At 39.4% G+C, this 22,401-nt stretch overlaps 1 pseudogene; it reads right to left on the minus strand.

Moving 5' to 3' along the window:
- Positions 1 to 1,594: 1,594 nt before the first annotated feature.
- On the minus strand, positions 1,595 to 2,725 carry LOC131393588 (olfactory receptor 1L1-like; annotated as a pseudogene).
- Between the last annotated feature and the right edge of the window lie 19,676 nt (positions 2,726 to 22,401).

Below are 22,401 nucleotides of genomic sequence, written 5' to 3' on the forward strand. Positions count from 1 at the left end.
AGTGAAAATAAGTCACGGTATTATATTAACTAAACTCTCTTCATGTGGAAGGAAAGATTGAGATGAGGAAAGAAGCATTACCACCAAACAATGATGTTTAACCTTTCTATTTTTAGATGTTTACTTATAATATTAAATTTTTTCTGCTACATTCTGAGTTTTCATTTCTTGCCACAAGATCAATATATTCCCAAGATAAGTGAACAAGTGATATTTATATTAAGCCTTATGGCCCCCAAAAATGATAACAAAATATCTAAAACTGGTACATTTTCTAGGATTTATAGAATTTGGACATACACTTATTTACAAAATATTACTCTTCTCAGTTTTGAAAATGAGGACTCTGAAACTCTTTAATATTAAACAATTTATATGAATTGGAAGAGATCTTAAATATCATCTAGTTCAATTTCTGCCTTATATATTAACTCTCTTTGCAATACTCTTCTCTAGTGAGGGTGGATGTTACCTTTAACAACTCTGACTTTCGAATTTCTGTTTCAGGAATTGCTTTAACAATTCTTACATATAGTGGGTCTAGTTTTGTCTGCAAAAGCTGTTAGGGATAAACCTCATTACAGACAAATGTTCTCTTCTTAGAAAATATGCACACTGATGGATGTAAACAATGTTGGAAATATAGATACTTCTAGGTAGAATGGCACCAAAAAGCGGCTCAGGAAGAGTTACGGATGAAGAGGCATCAGAGGGACAAAGGGAAGGAAGCCAGGGCGGAGACACAGAAGTAAACCTTACTTCCCCTGCATACGGTCAGTCACCTGGGGTGATGGACCTGAGTTGCTAAGTCAACTATCTTCTGAGTGCCAATTCTTGATTGTATGCTGTGTTCAGGTCCCCAGGACACTGTGCTGAGAGAGATTCCAAAAAAGGAGGAGACATCATTTATTTTCTTATCTAATTGGTAGGAAGCTGTCCTTGCTATTGGGGAAGTCCTAATCTCATGGGGAAGACAACATGTGCATGTACCTGCACATGCATGCATGTGCATGTGCATGCACACACACACACACACACACGCATGCACACACACACACACACAAAACCACCTTAAGTAATTGCAGAGACATTGAAACTGCTGCAAATTGAATAACTGATTGCAGCTGTTTCTTGGAATAAACAAGGGTACTGGGAACTCAAAATTATTGGACAAGGAGAATTTGTTCAAGGAAAATTTTGAAAAATATTGGTTTTCACCTGCACTTGAAAGGAATGAATAGAAAAAGAATATAGGGGAGGAATGAGGAATGGGTGCAAATACCCTGGGTCAAAAAGGAGACCCTAATAAGGTTGCTTTAACTCTTGGGTATACATATAAGATGTATATACATATATATGTGTGTGTGTGTATATATATATATATATATATATATATATAATATATTTATACAATATATATTATAAATATATAACCATGGATACAATATTCTAGCCCTGTCATCTATACGATTTCCTATGAGCGCTTTGCCTAGGTATGCTAATTTCTTGTAGCTTGATATATACATCAGGAATCAGAAGAAATGAGGGCTCAGAGGAGAGGATTCACTCCTGAGCCTTCCCCTGAAGGTGCTGCCTAGGACTTCATCCTGCTCATCAGTACCCTCTGGCCTCGCTTCATGTCTTTGTTCCTCAGGTTGTAGACAAAAGGATTCAAGATGGAGGACAAAACTGTGTAGATGACTGTTGCCACTCAGTCCTTGATAGCATAGGTGGACAGGGGTCGGAAATAAACATAAATAATTCTTCCATAAAAGGGGGTCACCATGGTGAGGTGGGAGCCACAGATAGAGAAAGCTTTATGCTTCCCAGAAGGTGAGGGAATCTTAAGAACAGTAATGAGGGCCAGCCCAGGTGTCTTGTGGTTAAGTTTTCCATGCTCTGCTTCAACAGCCTGGGTTCAGTTTCTGGGCATGGACCTGCACCACTCATCTGTCAGTGGCCACGCTGCGGTGGCGGCTCACATACAAAAAGAGAGGAAGACTGGCAGTGGATATTAGCTCAGGGTGAATCTTCCTCAGGAAAAAATAAAAAAGGAAGATGAAGAAAAGAATGAGGATTTCTAAGTAAGAAATGATAACACGTATAAGAGGGGTTACCAAGGTTATCAATCCTTCTGTGTTAATTACAATTTCATTGACAAATGTCGACGAGCAGGATAATTTTAGCAGAGGATTGATGTCACAGAGGAAGTGGATAACATTAGAGTCACAAAAGAGAAGATAATTTATCAGGAAAACTGGTAAGAGAGAATGGAGATGAGAGACGAAACAGGAGAATGCTAGCAGAGGGACACAGCAGTGGTGACTCATACTGGTGACATAGTGGAAGGGGTCACAGATGGCCACATAGTGGTCAATGGCCATGGCTGCCAGGAGGTAACATTCTGTGTTGGCAAAAGCCAAGAAGAAATATATCTGGGTCATATACTCAGCATAGGAGATGGACTTCTTTGACAGAAAGTTCACCAGCATCTTGGGAATGATGGCTTTTTTGTAGCAAACCTCAGTGAAGAATAAGATGCTGAGGAAAAAATATATGTGTCTGGACTTGAGTATCAGAGTGGATGGCTAGGATGATGAGCAAGTTTCCCACCACGGTGACCACAGACATGATGAAGAACAGGGCAAAGAGCAGCTTCTGACCAGGAAGAGAGTCCCAGGAGGATGAACTCAGAGACACTGCTGCTTTGGTTGACCATCTCCATGATCCTGCACACAACAATGAATAGAGAAAGTTTTAGAATTTTTAATTAAACAAGTCTCAATTTATTCCTATCTCTCCTAGAATTCCTATAAATGGCCCATGATTCTGTTCCCTTCCACAGTCCATAAAAATAAGTTGAACAATAAAAGAGTTTAAGCTATTTTAAATGCAGGGACATCAGAGAGTGGATTTCCTTTCAGAAAGAATCCCAAGTGAACTTCAGTGATGCATATTTCTCTAGTTCCCCATAAATAATTATTCAGATATGTCAGGACGAGGCTCATCTCTTTACTATCCTTACAAACAAAACAAAACAATAAACAAAATAACCAAACAACTAAGAGGTCAGGTAAATAAGATGATTGCTGACATAGGCACACATTGTTTACAGTCGCCCTTTCAAGGCCAACATTTGGTTTTGTTTTGCTTTTTGCTGAGGAAGATTCACTCTGAGCAAACATCCATTCCCAATCCTCTTCTTTTTTTGCTTGAAGAAGATTGGCCCTGAGCTAATGTCTGTGCCAATCTTCCTCTATTGTGTATGTGGGATCCTCCACAGCGTGGCTGATGAGTGGATTAGGTCCACACCCAGGATCTGAACTTACAAACCTAGGGCTGTTGAAGCAGAACGCATGGAACTTCAGCCACTTGGCCACAGGGCTGGCCCCCAGAGCCAACATTTTCTTTAAAATCCAGAAAAGAGCTACATTATATATGAATCTCTTTATTGTAACACTTCTAGATATTGGGAATTTATGTTCTCCCAATTATTCGATATCTTCTTACATTAAATACTCATTGGGAACTCGACAGTGAGATAACAAAGATGAGTGATTCCCAGTTTCCATTTTTAAGGTACTTATAGTCTAGTACAGAAGCTAAACATTTAAACAAATAAATGCAATAAAATGCCACAGGCGTGATGACAGATGCCCTGGAAAGCAGCGAGCATAATTTGATGCCTTTGCTAAGAGCACACATTTTGAAATCAGCTTGTTCACTTTCTGGCTGTGTGGTCTTGGGCTGATTACTAAGACCTTTCATTCTCGGTGTCCCCATCTATAATACAGGGATGGTAAATACCCCCCTGCCCCACTTCTCCTTCTCCTTCACACCATTTGCTTTACTTCTTCTTTTATTTCTTGTCCAAATTCTCTTCTCTTTAAGGTATTCTTGGACACTCTTGAAACCAATGATTCTGTATTTCTTTGAAAAATCTCATAGTCTTCATATTTTTCATTGTTTGACCATCCTTCATCGGAGTTTGTGAGATTTTGTATGAGGCATATTTATTTGGATGAATTGAAAATGAGTACACAATTAAGGCAAATAATAGTTATTCATAAGACATATTGAGCCCTTACTATGTATTAGGCTCTGAGCTAAATATTTTATGAATATTACATAAAAGGCCTCTCTGATCTGGTTCTCAACATCATTCCCTTTAAACAGATAAGAAAATTGAGGTTAAAGATGTTAAGTGCTTTTCTCAAGATCATGCATCCCAGAAAGGGGCAGAGCCTGGATTCCAGCCAGGATGGTCTTAAACAAAAAACATCTCTTCATGCTTTAGTATAAAGCTTCAAAAGTTTATGCCAGAAACAAATGGGCAGGGGTGTTATTTTTACTGTGGAAATTTTCTACTTTAACATCTTTATTCTAGTGACTGACACACTTTCAAAATCAATGTTGCATATAGACGCTTACTTTGCTAGAAATAGGACATCTCTCAAGCCTCGTGTTGACTGGGGGATGTGTTTTCCTGCAGCAGTGGCAGACAGCACAGAGGACAACACTCTGGATGTAAACACAGAAGGTGTGGCTTTGAATCCTGCCTCCGCTATTTACTCACAAGGTGTCTTTGGCAAAATCCCTTCACCACCCTGAGTTTCACTTTCCTCCTACATAAGACAAAATAAAACCTGCTCTCAAGAGAAAAGTGAGGAACATATATGTGAAAGCGGTTTATAAACACAAACAATGTATGTCAGAGGGGTGACTGGGAAATGCCTGATAAAGAAGCTAGCAGTGGGGAAGGAGAGGTGAAGCTAGACTAAAGGCAGAGAGAGTGGAAAGAACTTTGGGCTAAGAGAACAGAGGAAGCGAGGGCTAGAAGCAGGCAGGGGACAGTGTTGCTTGAATCAGAGTGATTTTTCCTTTTTTTCCCATTCTTTCTAGTGCCCATCAGCATGGGCTCTGTTTCTTCAAGGATTTCCATGTTTTTACCTCCTAAATACCTCTGGAATCTTGCAAATCTTCATCTCCCCCACCAGCACTCTGGTGAAAGCCATCATTTCCCACCTAGATTATTGCAGGATCGTCTGAATGATATGTTTGGTTCCCACATCCCCTCTCGACACCTGATCTCCGCCCCCATCCCTGCACTGCAATCACAGTGATATTTTAACAACAAAAATTTGATCATCTAACTCTTCAGGTCAATGTCTGTGTTAGTTTCCTAGAGCTGCCATAACAAAGTACTGCAAACCAGTACAATATAAATGTATTTTCTCACAGTTCACGGAAGTGTGGTAGAAGTCCACAATCAAGGTGTTGGCAGGGTTGGTTCTTTCTGGAGACTCTAAGGGAGAACCTGATCCAGGTGTCTCACCTGGCTTCTGGTGACTGCAGGTAATCCTTGGTGTTCTATGACCTGTAGATGCATCATTTCAATCTCTGCCTCTGTCTTCACATGGCCGTCTTTCCTCTGTCTTCCCTTTGTGTCTGTCTCTCTGTATTCACATGGGATTCTCCTCTCTGCATCTGTGGCCAAATTTCCCACTTCTTATAAGGATACCAGTAGTTGAATTAGGGCCCACTTGAATCCAGTATGATCTCATTTTAACTTTATTACATCTACAAAGTCCCTATTGCCAAATAATGACACATTCTGAGGTTCTGGGTGAATATGAATATTGGGGGGACACTGCTCAACCCAGCACAAAGTCCCTCTTCATTTAATATTTATTGAGTCTCTACTTCTCTCCAGCCTCATCTCATGTCTACTTTCCCCAGGAGCTCCATCCAGGTCCTCAACTGTGTCAGGCTCCTTCCTACATTGGCTCATGGTGGTCTAAGCTGAAAGAGGTAACTTTTTGGTGTGTCCCTAAGTTTCCTGTATGTGTAGAACTAGTGCCAGTGATTCCCCATCGGGTAGTTGACTACACTTTGCTCCAGCCACGTGTTTACCTGAGCTACAAACACAGACCAGAAACTGCCCTTGATTTCTCATTTTCTCTAATTTCTCACACCCCCATCTATGATCACATCCTGGAGATTTTGCCTCTACAAAGTCTCTTAGCCTGTCAGTCTCTCTCCATCTCTGGATCACGGCCCTCACAGAGACCTTTATCATCTTCTGCCTCCAAAATAGCCTCCTTGCAGTCATTCTTGTCCTTTTCTATTTATTCTCTATACTGCAGGCAGATGAAATTTTTCTAAAATGAGAATTTCAATATGTTACTGTATTAGTTTGCTAGGGCTTCTATAAAAAAGTACCACAAATTTAATGGCATAAATAACAGAAATTTATTTTCTCCTAGTTCTGGAGGCTAGAAGTCCACAATCAAGTTATTGGCAGGGTTGGTTCCTTCTGAGGGCTTTGAGGGAAGGGTCTGTTCTAAGTCTCTCTCCTTGGCTTGTAGATGGTGGTCTTCTCCCTGTATCTCTTTACATGCTTTTCCATTATGCATGTGTGTTTCTGTGTCCAAACTTCCCCTTTTTATAAAGACACCAGTCATGTTGGATTAGGGCCCATCTCTTGCTCCCTCCCTGACCTCTTGCATTCCAGCATTTCTTGCTTCTTCTTGACATAGGGACTTACTGTTCCATCTCTCTGAAATGCCCATTCCCTCTGTCTGTTAGTGATTAGTCCTCAATCTTCAGGCTCACGATGGATATCACATCCTTTAGGAGGCCTGGCCTGCCATTCTTCCACCAGTTCTGGATTAGGCCCCCATCTCACACACACAATATGGAACTGAATCTATGTACTTACAAAACCGTCTTCTGCACCTGAGATGCCCAAGCATGAGGACTGTGTCTGATTCTGTCTTACACCACCCCTGCCACAGTGCCTGCAACAAAATAGTCACTTGATAAATATTTGTCGAATGAACGAATGCCTGGATGGTCCCTTAGGATTCTGAACAGATGTAAGAAAGAAATTCGGTGGACTTCATGTCTCTGTCTAAAGAGCAGCATTCCATTTAATTCACTGCAGTGGGGCAGATACCAGCCAGGAATGGCAGGAGCCTTCTCTCTTGGAAGGTGTCTCGTGGTTTCTTATTGCTTTAACTTTGAAATAAATCATAGGAGCTCTGGGATGGAGAAACTCTTAGAGATCATGTAGTCCAATTCCCTCATTTTAAAGAAGGGAGAAATTGAGGTCTGGTGGGAAGAAGGACCTTAATTATCATGACATTTTTATTGTTAGAACCAAGACTGGAACCCAGGCCTCTTAGCTCCTCTCTGACGAGAGGAAATGCTTTGTCTGTTGTGGGGGTCACACTGCATGGAGGCTAAGAGCGTGGGCTCTGGCTCACTTTCTAGGTGTGGGATCCTGTCCCTTATCAGGTAAGCGGTCTAGGGCCAGTTACTTAATCTCTCTGTGACACAGTATCTCCATTCATAAACTGGGGGTAATGAGAGTACCTATCTCAGAGTTGTTGGGAGGACTCAATGAACTAAAGCATGTAAAAGCACAATGCCTGGCAGGTGGTCAGCACCCCCCACCCCCAAAGTTAGCTATTTATGCTATGATGCAGAGAAAAATATTTTGGTAAAGTAAGTAACAAGAAATGGTTTTGGGGTCAGCCTGGTGGCACAAGCAGTTAAGTGCACGTGCTCCTCTGTGGCGGCCCAGGGTTCGCCAGTTCGGATCCCAGGCGTGCACTGACGCACCACTTGTCAAGCCATGCTGTGGCAGCGTCCCATATAAAGTGGAGGAAGATGGGCATGGATATTAGCCAGAGGCCAGTCTTCCTCAGCAGAAAAAAAAAGAGGAGGATTGGCAGATGTTATTTCAGTGTCTATCTTCCTCACACACACAAAAAAAATGGTTAAACTTTGGGAGTGTGCCTGATATGCACTTAGGTTAACCAAACAAGTGAAAACCAGAGGCTTAGTCATAGTGACCATACATTCCTTTTAGTATACATAGATAACAATTGATTTCATTGGGGTGATTTTGACAATAACACGTTGATAACCCTTTCCTGATTTGCTGATATCTTGTCAAAACACTCAAAATAATTTTTGACAAGGTTTGATTGATGGACACTTTGGAACTCATTGTTCTCAGATGGCGGGCAGGGAGGAAGGCATACTGATAGGTGCAAACGGTAAACAAGGACTATTGAGTCCTGGTTGCTTCCCACTTCCAGATGTTTTCTCTCCACTGCAGTGTCTCCAGACACAGAAGCCTTGTATGCACCATGTCTGTAATTTATTCAGAATCCACACTTCAGCTAAAGGCTCCAGCCTCCTTACATTGCCCCTCACCTCTGCCAGAGGAACCTAAGAACAAGGAGGGGCAGCACACAGGGTACACAGGGGTAACAGATATCCCTGACACTGTTTCAGATTCCTTTCTCATTCCCCACCTCTAGTCCCCAGCCCCATCCTGACTCCTCATTTCAGAAGGCAGAGTTGCCCAGAGTCACCGAGCTGAGGACTTATGTGTCCTGAGACGTCTCCTAGCCCATAACGGTCTGACCTCCCTTCACAGGCCTCCTTGGGACCCCTTGTGCTCTGAGGGAACAGAACAGTCTATCTCCCTGCTATTCCCTCAGGGAACTCTGCTCTGTGCCTTCTCAAAGTTTAGAAAGCAAAGCATGGCCCAAGGGGATGGAAAATGTCAGGGCCTCCTACTTGGTGTTGGGAATATTCCCAGAGCCTCCTCAGATTCATGGTCACTTCTCATAGATGTGACTCAGCTTCCCCATTTGTAGGTGACTAATGTTTGAGGAATTTTGGAAGAGGAGGATGTCAATAGAGGTGAATTTGTATTATTATTTTTTTTGGTATGGATGGAATAGATTAATATGGAAGAACAACAATTTTCAGGTGATGGAAATGTGTGATTTGTGGTGTGTGTGTGTGTTTGTGTGTGTGTGAGTGTGTGTGCTAGTCCAGGGGAAAGTGATGAAGGTATGTTAAAGTTTTATGTTGGTTTATGAGGTAGTATCAAGTTCTTTGGGTTCAGGGGATGTTGATGTCAGGGTCTCACTATTGTTGGATTTTCAGTATGGCATTAGAATAATGTTTTATATGATTTATCCTTTGTGGAAGCTCTTAGAATTATTACAGTTTCAGCTGCAAAAGTAGTGCAGCAGCTCATTCCAGTTACTGGCATCTGTTAGCTGATGTGGAGTCATCTGTCCTCCAGGGACCACCTCTGGCTCGTGGGTCAAGGTAGAGAATGCAGGCCTCACTCATGTGATGCTGGGAAGCGTCCTCAAGAATGTCGATACATATCAAAGGAGATGGAGCCATGTTCAGGAGAGAGTCTAGACTTTTTGTTAATCTATTTTTTAGATTCCTGAAACTTAGACTCTGAGACATCCCATATTCACATGAAAAAGGACTAGCTGTGTGCTTGGGTGGCTGGGTTTCTTCTCTCCACTCCTTCTTCCTCTTTCCTTCCTTCCTTCCTTGCTCTGTCCTTTCCTTCCTTCTTTTTCTTACCTTTTTTTCTACTTTATCCTCTTCTAAAAAAAATAGGGTTGTTTAGAAAGAAAAATACAACAATCAAGATAAATTAAAAATAGCTAAGGGACAAGAAGCAAAAAAAGTGTTAGGAAGAAGATGATGGTGAGTGTGAGGCAAGTGCACAAAATCACTAGGAAGTTGATCCTTTGCTAGAAACTCATTTAACTCTGAGATAACTAATAACCAAAGTGAAGAGGGCAAGAAGATCATTTATTTGGTTCTTAGCATCCAAGAGATCAAAGCAAATTAGTTATTTAGGAGATGCACTCCCAGGTCTGGCTCTGTAATCTGATAGAATTATCTCTTGTGGCTTTCACAAAGAGATTACTGCGCAATACAAATTAAAGCCTTCTCAACAAGGTCCTTAGAGGGAGCACAGCACCTTCGTCTAAAGGTCCTCGGTGGAGGCCCGGGGGGCATCCTTCCAAGATCCAATTTAGTCTAAGTGATCCTACGGGGGCCCATTGTACATGCAGGTATGCAGCTCTCTGATGGTCTGGCTTACTTCAATGTTAGTCTTTACTCTATTTAAGGACAGTGAGTCTCCTAAAGCATTGTCAAATGGGATACAGGAGTCTATGCACACTCTGACATGGATGTACTTTTTGTATGTATGTAGAGGTTTTTTTTTTTTTTCTTCTGAGAATGATATGCATTATTTTCACTAGATTCTACATGAATCTTTGATCTAAAGTAGATTGAGCTATCTATGCAGAGAACTGATGCTTAAGAAGCCCTCCATGATGTCATTTATCTCTATTAGGTTTCGATAGTTGTGTCAATGGTGATGAGTTCTCGATTAACAAGTGCTCAGGGGTCACTCCTTTAGTGTCTTGTAAGGGCAGAGCAATTTGCTTTCACCATCAGCCGCACTGGGCTAGGACTGAGATCAGCCTGGGGAAGTTGATGAGCCTAATGAGGACAGGGGTCTTTGCACGTTCCAGTTCATGCAGTTGGCATCCTGGAGCGGGCCAGTTCACCCCTGCTGCTTACGAGGTTAGCTCACCTCTGCTTGAATGTGAGCCTGGAAAGTTCCCCTGGTAAATCCAATCCTCCCATAGAAGAGGACTCTGGAATTCACTCTAACACAATGATCAAGGCCAATGAATTTCTATTCAAAAGAGCACAGCCACCATAATCTTAGCCCGGAACTTTCCTTTTATAGCTCTGTTGTTAAATTTCAGAAATAGTATATGCTCATTGTAAAATATTCAAATCATTCAGATGTTTACTTAACAATAGTGAAAATCTCCCCTACCAATCCCAATACTATTTCATTTACATACAATAAGTACATACACAAATGAAGTCATGCTAACTGTATTGTTCTGCAAATTCTTCCCCCTATAGAATATTATATCAGTGCATATAGACAAAACTGATAATAAAAATATGTGGCGACTAGAATACTAATATAATTAATTAATAAATATAAAATACATTTCCACTTAGTGTCTAACTCAACTAAACTTTATACATCAGAGGTCTGTAAATTATGGCCTGCTGGCCAAATCAGGTTGGCCGCCTGTTTTTGTAATAATTTTTTTTTAATTTTTTTTATTGTGGAACCATTGGTTTATAACATTCCGTAGATTTTGGGTGTACATCATTATATTTCGACTTCTGTGTAGATTACATCACGTTCAGGACCCAAAGACTAATTACAATCCATCACCATACACATGTGCCTAATCACCCCTTTCACCCTCCTCCCTCCCCTCTTCCCCTCTGGTAACCACTAAACCAATCACTGTCTCTATATGTTTGTTTGAGGTTATCTTCTATTTATGAGTTGGATCATACGATATTTGACCTTCTCCCTCTGAATTATTGCACATAGCGTAAAACCCTCAAGGTCCATCAGTATTGTCACAAGTGGCAAGATTTCATCCTTTTTCAAGGCTGAGTCATATTCCATCGCTTATATACAGCACATCTTCTTTATCCAATCATCAGTTGACTTGGACGATTGGGTTGCCTCCACATCTTGGCTACTGTGAATAATGCTGAAATGAACATAGGGGTGCATAGATATCTTTGGATCATCAAGTTTAAGTTCTCTGGATAAATTCCCAGTAGTGGGATAGATGGATCGTATGGTATTTCTATTTTTAATTTTTTGAGACATCTCCATACTGATTTCCATAGTGGCTGCACCAGTTTGCATTCCCACCAGCAGTGCATGAGAGTTCCCTTTTCTCCACATCCTCAAAACTTTTTTGTTGGATTCTTTAGAGTTTTCTATATATAACATCATGTCACCTGCAAATAGTGACAGTTTCATGTATTCCTTATCAATTTGGATCCATTTTATTTCTTTTTCTTGCCTGATTGCTCTGGCTAGGACTTCCAATGCTATGTTAAATAAGTGTGGTGAAAGTGGGCATCCTTGTCTGGTTCCTGTTCTTGGAGGGATAGCTTTCAGTCTTTCTCCATTGAGTATGATTTTAGCTGTGGGTTTGTCATATATGGCCTTTATTATGTTGAGAGACTTTCCTTCTATACCCATTTTATTCAGAGTTTTTATCATAAATGGATGCTGTATCTTGTCAAATGCTTTCTCTGCGTCTATTGAGATGATCACGTGATATTTAATACTCATTTTGTTAATGTGGTATATCACGTTGATTGATTTGCAGATGCTGAACCATCCCTGCATCCATGGAATAAATCCTACTTAATCATGGTGAATGACATTTTTAATGTATTATTGTATTCGATTTGCCAGCATTTTGTTGAGGATTTTTGCATCCATGTTCATCAATGATATTGGCCTGTAATTTTCTTTATTTGTCTTGTCCTTGTCTAGTTTTGGTATTAGGGTAATGTTGCCTTCATAGAATGAGTTAGGAAGCTTCCCCTTCTCTTCAACTTTTTGGAAGAATTTGAGAATGATAGGTATTAAGTCTTTGAATGTTTGGTAGAATTCACCAGGGAAGCTGCCTGGTCCTGCACTTTTATTTTTGGGGAGGTTTTTGATTACCATTTTGGTCTCCTTACTGATGATTGGTCTATTCAAATTCTCTATTTCTTCTTGATTCAGTTTTGGAAGGTTGTACAATTCTGAGAATTTATCCATTTCTTCTAGATTATCGAGTTTGTTGGTGTATAGCTTTTCGTAGTATTTTCTTATACTCTTTTGTATTTCTGAAGTATCCATTGTGGTTTCTTTTCTTTCATTTCTGATTTTATTTATTTGAGTCTTCTCTGTTTTTATTGGTGAGTCTAGCCAAAGGTTTGTCAATTTTGTTTATCTTTTCAAAGAACTAGCTGTTGGTTGTATTGATTTTTCAAATTTATTTTAGTCTCTATTTCATTTATTTCTGCTCTGATTTTTATCATTTCCCTCCTACTGATTTTGGGCTTTGTTTTCTCTTATTTTTTCAGTTCCTTTAGGTATACTGTTAGATTGTTTATTTGAGATTTTTCTTGTTTGTTGAAGTAGGCCTGTATTACTATAAAGTTCCCTCTTAGAACCTCTTTTGTTGTATCCCATAATTTTTTTGTGTGTGAGGAAGATCAGCCCTGAGCTAACATCCATGCCAATTCTCCTCTTTTTGTTGAGGAAGACTGGCCCTCAGCTAACATCCATACCCATCTTCCTCCACTTTATGTGGGATGCCGCCACAGCATGGCCTGACAAGTGGTGCGCCGGTGCTCCTGGGTTCTGAACCTGGGCCGCCAACAGTGGAACACACGCACTTAACTGCTAAGCCACGGGGCCGGCCCCCTGTATCCCATAAATTTTGGCATGTCATATTTTCATTTTCATTTGTCTCCAGGCATTTTTTTTTATTTCTCCTTTGATTTATTCATTGACCCAATTGTTGTTCAGTAGCATTTTGTTTAATCTCTACATAGTGTGGCTTTTCTGATTTTCTTCCTATAGTTGATTTCTAGTTTCATACCATTGTGGTCAGAAAAGATGTTTGGTAATATTTCAATCTTCTTAAAATTATTGTGACTTGTTTTGTGGCCTAATATGTGATCTATCTTGGAGAATGGTCCATGTGCATTTGAAAAGAATGTGCATTCTGCAGGTTTGTGATGGAATGTTCTATATACAGCTACTAAGTCCATCTGGTCTAATGTGTCATTTAAGGCCAATGTTTCCTTATTGATCTTTTGTTTGGATGACCTATCCATTGGTCTAAGTGGAGTGTTAAAGTCCCCTACTAGTATTGTGTTGCTGTCTATTTCTCCTTTTTTATCTGTTAATAATTGCTTCATATATTTAGGTCCTTCTATGTTAGGTGCATAGATATTTACAAGAGTTATATCATCTTGTTGGATTGTTCCCTTTATCACTACATAGTTCCCTTCTTTGTATCTTGTTACAGTTTTTGTTTTAAAGTCTATTTTGTCTGACATTAGTACTGCTACCCCAGCTTTCTTTTCATTGCCATTTGCATGGAGTATCTTTTTCCATCCCTCCACTTTCAGTTTGTGAGTGTCTTTAGGTCTGATGTGTGTCTCTTGTATGCACCGTTTATAAGGGTCTTGTTTCTATATCCATTCAGCCACCCTATGCCTTTCGATTGGAGCATTTCGTCCATTGACATTTAAAGTAGCTATTGATAAGAATGTACTTATTGATATTTTGTTACTTTTTTTCTAGGTGTTTTAGTAGTTCTTCCCTATTCTTTTCTTCCTGTCTTGCTCTCTTCCCTTGTAGTTTGATGGCTTTCTTTCATATTACGTTTGAGTTCCTTTCTCTTAATTTTTTGGTATTTATTATAGGTTTCTGGTTTGTGATTATCATGAGTTTTTTGTATATAGTAACCTGCATATATAGCAATCTATATTTGTTTGATGGTCTCTTTAGTTCGACCTCTTGCTAACAGCTCTACTCTTTTACTCCTGTCCTCCCACATTTTATGTTTTTGATATCATATCTAGCGTCTTTTGTGTGTGTGTGAGTATCCATTACCATTTTATCATAGAAATAGACAATTTTAGTACTTTTGTGCTTTGCCCTTCATATTAGCTTCATAGGTGGTAGATCTGCTACCTTTATTGTATATTTGCCTTTACCAGTGATTTTATTGTTTTTTTTTAATAATTTCTTATTACTATTCGTGTTCTCCTCTTTTCCACTTAAATAATTCTCTTTAGCATTTCTTGTAAAGCTGGTTTCTTAGAGATAAACTACTTTAGTTTTGTTTGTCTGTGAAACTCTTTATCTCGCCTTCTATTTTGAATGATAACCTTTCCAAGTAGAATACTCTTGGCTGTAGGTTTTTTCCTTTCAGCTCTTTAAATATATTATCCCACTCCCTTCTAGCCTCTTAGGTTTCAGCTGAGAAGTCAGCTGATAGCCTTACAGGGTTTCCTTTGTAGGTAATTTTTTGCCTTTCTCTTGTGGTTTTTAGGGTTCTCTCTTTATCTTTAATTGTTGACATTTTAATTATAATGTGTCTTGGTGGTGGCCTCTTTGGGTTTATCTTGTTTGGTGCTCTCTGCTTCCTGTACATGGATGTCTTTTTCCTTCCTTAGTTTAGGAAAGTTTTCAGCTATTATTTCTTCAGATAGCGTCTATGTCTCTTTGTCTCTCTCTTCTCCTTCTGGGACACCTATAACATGGATATTAGTGCACTTGTCTTAGCGGACCCTTAGATTCTCCTCATTCTTTTTAATTCTTTTTCTTTTATCTGTACAGATAAATCTGGGTGATTTCCTCTAGTCTTTTGTCCAGCTCTTTGCTCCATTTGTCTGTATCATCTACTCTGCCATTGAGTCCCTCTAGTGAATTTTTCATTTCCAGTATTGTATTCTTCATGTCTGATTGGTTCTTTTTTATATTTCCCAATTCTTTGTTGAAGTTCTCACTGAGTTCATCCATTCTTCTCCCATGATCAGTGAGCTTTGTCAGGTAGATAGTCTATTTCTGTTTCATTTAGTTTTTTTTCTCTGGTTTGTTCTGTTCCCTTAGATGAAATGTACTCCTTTGTCTCCTCATTTTGCCTCTTTCTCTGTGCTTATATCTATGTATTAGGTAGATCAGCTACATCTCCCCATCTTGGAGAAGTGGTTTTATGTAAGAGATGCTTTATGAGGCCCAGCAGTGTGCTTCTCTCTTGTCACTGGTTCAAAATGTTCCAGGACTGTTCCCTGTGTGGCCTAGGTGTGTCCTTCTGTTATGGCAGGGCTGCTCTTGCTGGGGGTGCCTGGGGAGTCTAGGCTATGCCCCTGGTGGGCTGGTTGTAATGCTCAGTTGTGTGTGACTGCTATGGTCCTTTCAGTCACTTTATTGGGTGTGGGGAGCCCCACTACAGGTGGCTGCAAGTTCTAATAGCACGTTCCCATTGTAGTTTTTCTGTTCAGTGTGTAGGACCCCAGTATGTCTTGTTGCTAGGCTCGCAGGCTTACAATTGTTGTAGACCTCTGGCCTGCATGGCTGGTATCAGCACTTTCAGGGTTACAGCTAAGTGGGGCCTGCCTCATGCATGGGAGCATCCAATTGTTTCAGTCTTTGGAGGTGAGGCTGATACCCTGTGTGGCTGTTTGAGAAGCACAAGTCTGCTGCAGCTGACAGGCCCCACCCACTGCAAGGCCACACATCCCATCAACACTGTCCTGCTCCATGCTCTCGCCCTGACTCACTGAAGTAGACTCAGCAATCCCACTGTAGAGGCCCCCCACACACAATCAAGCAGGCCCACCCCTGGCAATGCCCTGCACCACAGAAGTGGACCCACTCACCCAGTTGAAGGGGTTCTAGGCACCCCACCTATATGGGCCCACAAGCTGCACCAGGGCTTGCAGTTGGTGGGCCAGTCCCTAGGGTGGGATGCCTGCCCTGGCTGAGCTGGATTAAAGTGATGGTCTAATGGGTGGGGCAGACACCTATGCTAACAGGCTAGGGGAAGAACACCAATGACGTCTGACAGAGTCTGTGTCATTATGCCTGTACTAGGTCACAATAATGGCTGCCACCAATGTCTCAGTCCCTGGGGAGGTCTCACCTCTCACTGATATGCACCCAAATCCTATCAAGTGAGTTTCTTTTCACCAAAGGACTGTGCACCTTTCTTTCTGGTGATTTTAGGTTACTTTCCAAAATGGATGAATTTGTGCATGGGCCCTTTAAGATCAGGCACTTTTTTCCCTATGTCCAATAGGTTTTCTTGGGATATTCCCCGTTGTAGTTAATAGCCAGGAAAGCCAAGTATTATGACACTCGTCTTGGTTGTGTGGAGTCCAAAAGCTGCTTATTGTGATAGAACTCCTCCACTCCAGACCCTCACTCCTCCAGGGAAGGCTTCATATCTTAAGGTTGCTCCCGGCCAGCTGTGAAGCATCACAGCTAGAAGGATGGTTTTTTTCTCTCCATCAAGAAGTTTCTGTCTTTTCCACCTCAGTCAGCATTGTCCCTTTTTGTGGGTTTTTTTCAAAATCCAGTTTTCAGTTCTCTCTTACGGGTAATTGTTCCAAGAGTAGCTTTAAATTCATTGTGTCCATGGGAGGCAGTGAGTTCAGCATCTGCCTATGCCACCATCTTGACACTGTCATCTGTAATAAAATTTTATTGGAACACAGCACACTCATTTGCTCAGGTACTGTGTATTTCCTCTTTTGCACTACAATGACAGAGCTGAGTAGCTGTGACAGAGACTATATGGCCTACAAAGCATTTGCTATCTCTCTCTTTGCAGAAAAAGTTTGCTGAATCTTGATAAATATCATAGCATTTCTTAACAAATTATTACAACCTGAAGGGCAAATACTTTGTCAAGTTATTAATAATTTCTTACCAGAGGGGAAGGGGGGAGGGAGGAGGGTGAAAGGGATAATTCGGTACATGTGTGTGGTGATGGGTTGTAATTGGTATTTTGGTGGTGAACATGATGTAATTTATGCAGAAATAGAAGAACAATGATGTACACCTGAAATTTTTACAATGTTATAAACCAATGTTACTGCAATAAACAAAAAATTAAAAAAAAAGAAACCCCCCCCAAAAATAATAATAATTTCCAAATAATTTATTGATTTAAAAAGCTTTTATGGAAGTGTGACACACACACAGAAAATTATGCAAGTCACAAGAGATTTGTGTTGTCACAAAATGAAAACTCCCATTTAACCACTAGTGAAGTCTTACCAGCCCCTCAGAAGCCCCTCCTTCCCATGGCCCCTTCTTATCACTATACTTCCCTCCTCCCTCTCTCCTGACTTCTAATACTATAGATTAGGTTTTCCTAGTTTTGATCTTTATATAAATGAAACCATATCATATGCATTCTTTTCTGCTTGGCCTTTTTTGTTCAAGATTATGTTTCAGAGATTTTAGTAGACTTAGTAGATTTATTTTTCAGAGATTTTTGCTTTGTGTAGCTGTAGCTTTCATTTTCATTGTTTTATAGTATTCTCTTACATTGCTATATTTCAATATAATTAATGATTGTGTTGTTAATGGACATTTGGATTGTTTTCAGTTTTTGGTTCCTCTGACTAATGTTTCTATTAGTTATGTAATTGAATATGTAATCAAAATATTCATGTAAATATTTGGAACTCACTTATACACCTCTGTGTTGGGCATATAACAGGGTCATATGCATGTATTCAATTAGATTAGGCAGTCCAAATCATTTTTTCAATGTGCTTGCTGCCATTTGCCTCCCATCAGTAGCGTATGAGTTCTAGTGCTCACTCTTCACCAACATGTATGTATTTTTTTTCCATTTCTCTGAGGACTAATGAGATGGAGCCCCTTTTCATTTGTTGCCTAGCCATTTGCAAATCCTTCTTTGTGAAGTGCCTATTCAAGTCCCTTGCCCATTTTCTTATTGGGTGGCCTGTCTTTTTCTAAGTAATTTGAGTTTTTAAAAAAAAATGCATTATGGAAACAATATACCCATAGACCTGCTGTAGTTACATGTAATTCAAATAATTTCTTCCATTTTATGGCTCGCCTTTTTGTTTTCACAATGGTGTCTTTGGATGAATAGAAGTTCTTAATTTTAATGTAAGTTATCGTTTTCCCCTCTTTGTGTTCACTCCATTTTGTATCTTATTTAAGAAAAAAATTCCTATTCCAAGGTCATAAAGATATTCTTTTATGATATTTTCTGGGAAATTTGTTGTTTTGAATTTTACACTTATGTTTACAAGTGTGAATTAATTATTTTATATGGTGTGAGGTAGGGCTTTCCCCCTGTACATGGATATCCAAGTAACCCAGAACCACTTCTTGGAAAGACATCCTCTCACCATTGCTTTGCAGGGCCTCGTTTGCCATGACTAAGCATCTATAAGTGTGAAAGTCTGATTTGGGTATCTCTATTTTATTCTTTTATTCTATTTGGCTACCTCTGAGCCAGTATCACTCTAATTTAATGATTGTCATTTTATAAAGTAAGCCTCAATCTTCTGTGGAGTAAGTTTCCCAACTTGTTCTTCTCTTTCAAGTCAGTTTTGGCTGATTTTGGCTTTTTGCCTTCCCATATAAGTTTATGAATAAGCCTACCAACTCCTCCCAAATACCTGCTTAGCTTTTGAAGGAGATTTTACTGAATCTATAGATATTTTGGAGAGAATAGCATTATTTAAATAGTCCATGTTCTAAACCGTGAACTTGTGTATATCCTTCCATCTACTTATGTCTTATTAAATTTCACTCAATCATGTTTTATAATTACCTGTGTAGAGGTCTTTCATGTCTTCATTTGATTAACCTTTAAGTATTTGATTTTTAGTGATAATTTAAATGAGATCCTTTTAAAAGTTATTTTTGTAGCTTTAGTGGAAATACAATAGATTTTTCCACATTGATCTTGTATACAACTCTGCTAAACTCTCATAAATTATAATGATTTATGTGCAAAATTTCTGGATTTAATAAATTTATAATAATGTTATCTGTGAATAAAGGCAGTTATTTCTTTTAAATCTTTATGCCTTTTTTTTCACTTGCCTTATTGTATTGACTAGGAATTCCAATATAGAAGTTGTAATAGTGGGCATTCTTGTCTCATTCCAAATCAGGGAGAAAACATTAAATATTTCATCTTTTTTTTTAAAGATTTTATTTATTATCCCCCCAAAGCCCCAGTAGATAGTTGTATGTCATAGCTGCACATCCTTCTAGTTGCTGTATGTGGGACGCGGCCTCAGCATGGCCGGGGAAGCAGTGTTGGTGCTAGCCCGGGATCTGAACCCGGGCCTCCAGCAGCGGAACACGCGCACTTAACCGCTAAGCCATGGGGCTGGCCCCAAAATATTTCATCTTTACGTGTGATGGTTGCTATACTTTTTGTAGGTAATCTTTAGCAAACAATGGATGTTCCGTTTTTTTCGTAGTTTGCTAAGAGTTTTCATTTTTGCTTTTTATTAATTATAAATGATGTTAAATTTAATCAAATATTATTTCTACATTTGTTAGACAATCTTATGATTTTTTTCCTTCATTCTATTAATGCAGTAAAATTACATTGATTGATTTAGACTGTTTAAACAGCCATGCCTTACAGAAAGAAATCCTACACGCCATGATATACATTAATTTTTATATATTGCTGTATTTCATTTGCTAATGATTCGTTTAGGTTGTTCATGAGTAAGATTGGCCTCTAACTTTCCTTTTTTCTAACAGACTTTTCAGATTTTTGTGTTACAATACCTATTCTGCATGATCACCAATGTGCGGTCTTATACAGGGACCAACAATCAAATTTGTGAGCCATAAGAAGCTTCACCCAGCAACAAATTGACACATATTTACAAAAAGATAAATGATTGGTAACATATCATGTACTGCAAGAGAACTGTAGAAGTATTGTTTATCCTGGGAGGATCTTCCTATGTCCACAATAATTTCACACTAGAATGTGAATGGTTAGGAGAGATGAGGCAGACTACCTCAGGTCAAGAATTGCACCAGACTTGTGGTCCCTTTGGCTACTACATCGTGATCATCACGTATCTGGGATCTATTTCTAGCTCCTATTTTTCTGTGCAGCTACCTCTTGTCAATTACTGGCTACCCAATAAGCCATCTTAACAAATGGCACAGCATGCTGGTTCACTACATAGCAGGATCCTAATTTGTCTTATATCTGGCATACTCCTATACATACTTTGACTTCCTGTTACTAGAATTGGAACCAGGAGTCAAATCCTCAGATTTTCTGGAGGATAAAGAAATGATTATAGTCCACCTGTGAATTCTTCCTTCCGGTTTACCTCTGACAGTTGTCAATACTTCCTTGCCATATATTCCTTAGGAATTTAATAAATAATTCTTACTACAGTAACTTCTACAATATTTGATGTACAAAAATAGACATTTCAAAACTCTACAACACTAGGACATCTATCATCCAATTAAGAATTGGAATTTCTTGCCAATAATCAATCAAACTATCACTATATTCTCTCAGAAGGTTTCTGATATATCTTTTTCAGTTGGATTATTTCTCTCTTTCTTCTTTTCCACTATCACCTGCAATTTTTATAGGCTTCAACAGAGGCATTCAGTTTCATATATCACTTTTATAAAGCTAAATTTACCTGTTTTTCTGGCCAATAAGTCTCCGTGAGCATTACAATCAATTGGAAATTTTAGTTTGACTACCCTAAAGATCTTTTAATTCTGTCAACCATTTTATACTTATGTTCCTTTGCATTTATTTTTATAATTTAGTCTTAAAATTCTTTACTATGCCATATACTGCAGCAAAGAGATTAAATAATGTTTAACACAACCACATTAGTTATTATAACAATGTCAATTTCCTATTCTTCCTATTGAAAATACCATTTTCTCATGTAACATTCATCTCCCATAACACATGTAATCACTAGAGGTCATTGCTCCAGAAACTCGAGGTTCCATTTCGTCTGGGGGCACAATTATACTTCATCCACTAAAGCACAAGTTTTATGTTAACTCAAGATTTAGGTATCCTTGTGGAGCACTGCTCATCTGCCTCCCTTGGGGATGATCTAAGCTTGATCCTTAACCTATTCAAACTCTACCAATTGCATCAAGGAGAGCCAAAGTTCATTTCTGCTTTTTGACACTGTGGCTATGGGAGAGTATCAATAAATACTAGGCTTACTAGTAAAATCTAGCCATAGTTTAGGCTGGCCATAGTGTTCTCTCCTCTTGCCTGAGCCTGTAGCACTTCTGGCCACTGCTGTTTTAATATATCAGATGTTATTGCTGTCAATATGGCAATTGTGCCTTCCTGGGTGAGCATACGTGTTCTCTTCCATAGTTATTGACAAGCAGGTTGCTGAGTCAATTTAGAAAATACATAGTCCATTCAAATATTGCTTCATCATATTTCTGGCCCAAATGCCAAGCTCAGCCAGTTTCCTGGAAGGAGACTCCCTCTAGTTAGCATTCAGACCATAATAGTGAGTCTGCAGGAAAGTAATTTCTACATTACTCAGCACACTTAGTGAAGTTCCCAACTCCCTAAGTCCTTCTTAGTCCTCTGGTGATCAAAGTGTTGTTTCCATGAATATTCGTGGCATGAGACTAATCCAAGGACACTATATGCACCAAAAACATTTTGTGTTCCTCAGGAGATTGCCAGATGAGCATTTTCACTTAGCAGGTGCAGTTCAGTTCAAGTATCACAAAGCCTTCCCACAATCATTGTTTTTTTGTGTGTGGAAGTTCCAGAGTGACATCATCACTGATAGGTGAGAACTCTGTCATGCCAACATTCCCCTCTTGGACAGCATTTTGATTCCTTGAATGCCTTCTGGTATAGTTTTGAACCACATTCATACCTGGTGTAGTTAAAATAGAAAATTATTTTCCAGCACACTAGGCAGATGGCAGCAATGTGTCTCCCTCATACTCAGGTACTTGCTTTAACCAGGGCGTCATCCTGATATACAGAAACATAACATAGCAGTTGTTAGCTGACAGTCACAGTATATCCAGTGAGGCTCAAAGGCAGGATTCCTTTTAGGGCTACAGAGAATCAGCATGATAAATACAACAAC

Source organism: Diceros bicornis, chromosome 28, assembly GCF_020826845.1.
Source record: "Diceros bicornis minor isolate mBicDic1 chromosome 28, mDicBic1.mat.cur, whole genome shotgun sequence".
Taxonomy (NCBI): domain Eukaryota; kingdom Metazoa; phylum Chordata; class Mammalia; order Perissodactyla; family Rhinocerotidae; genus Diceros; species Diceros bicornis.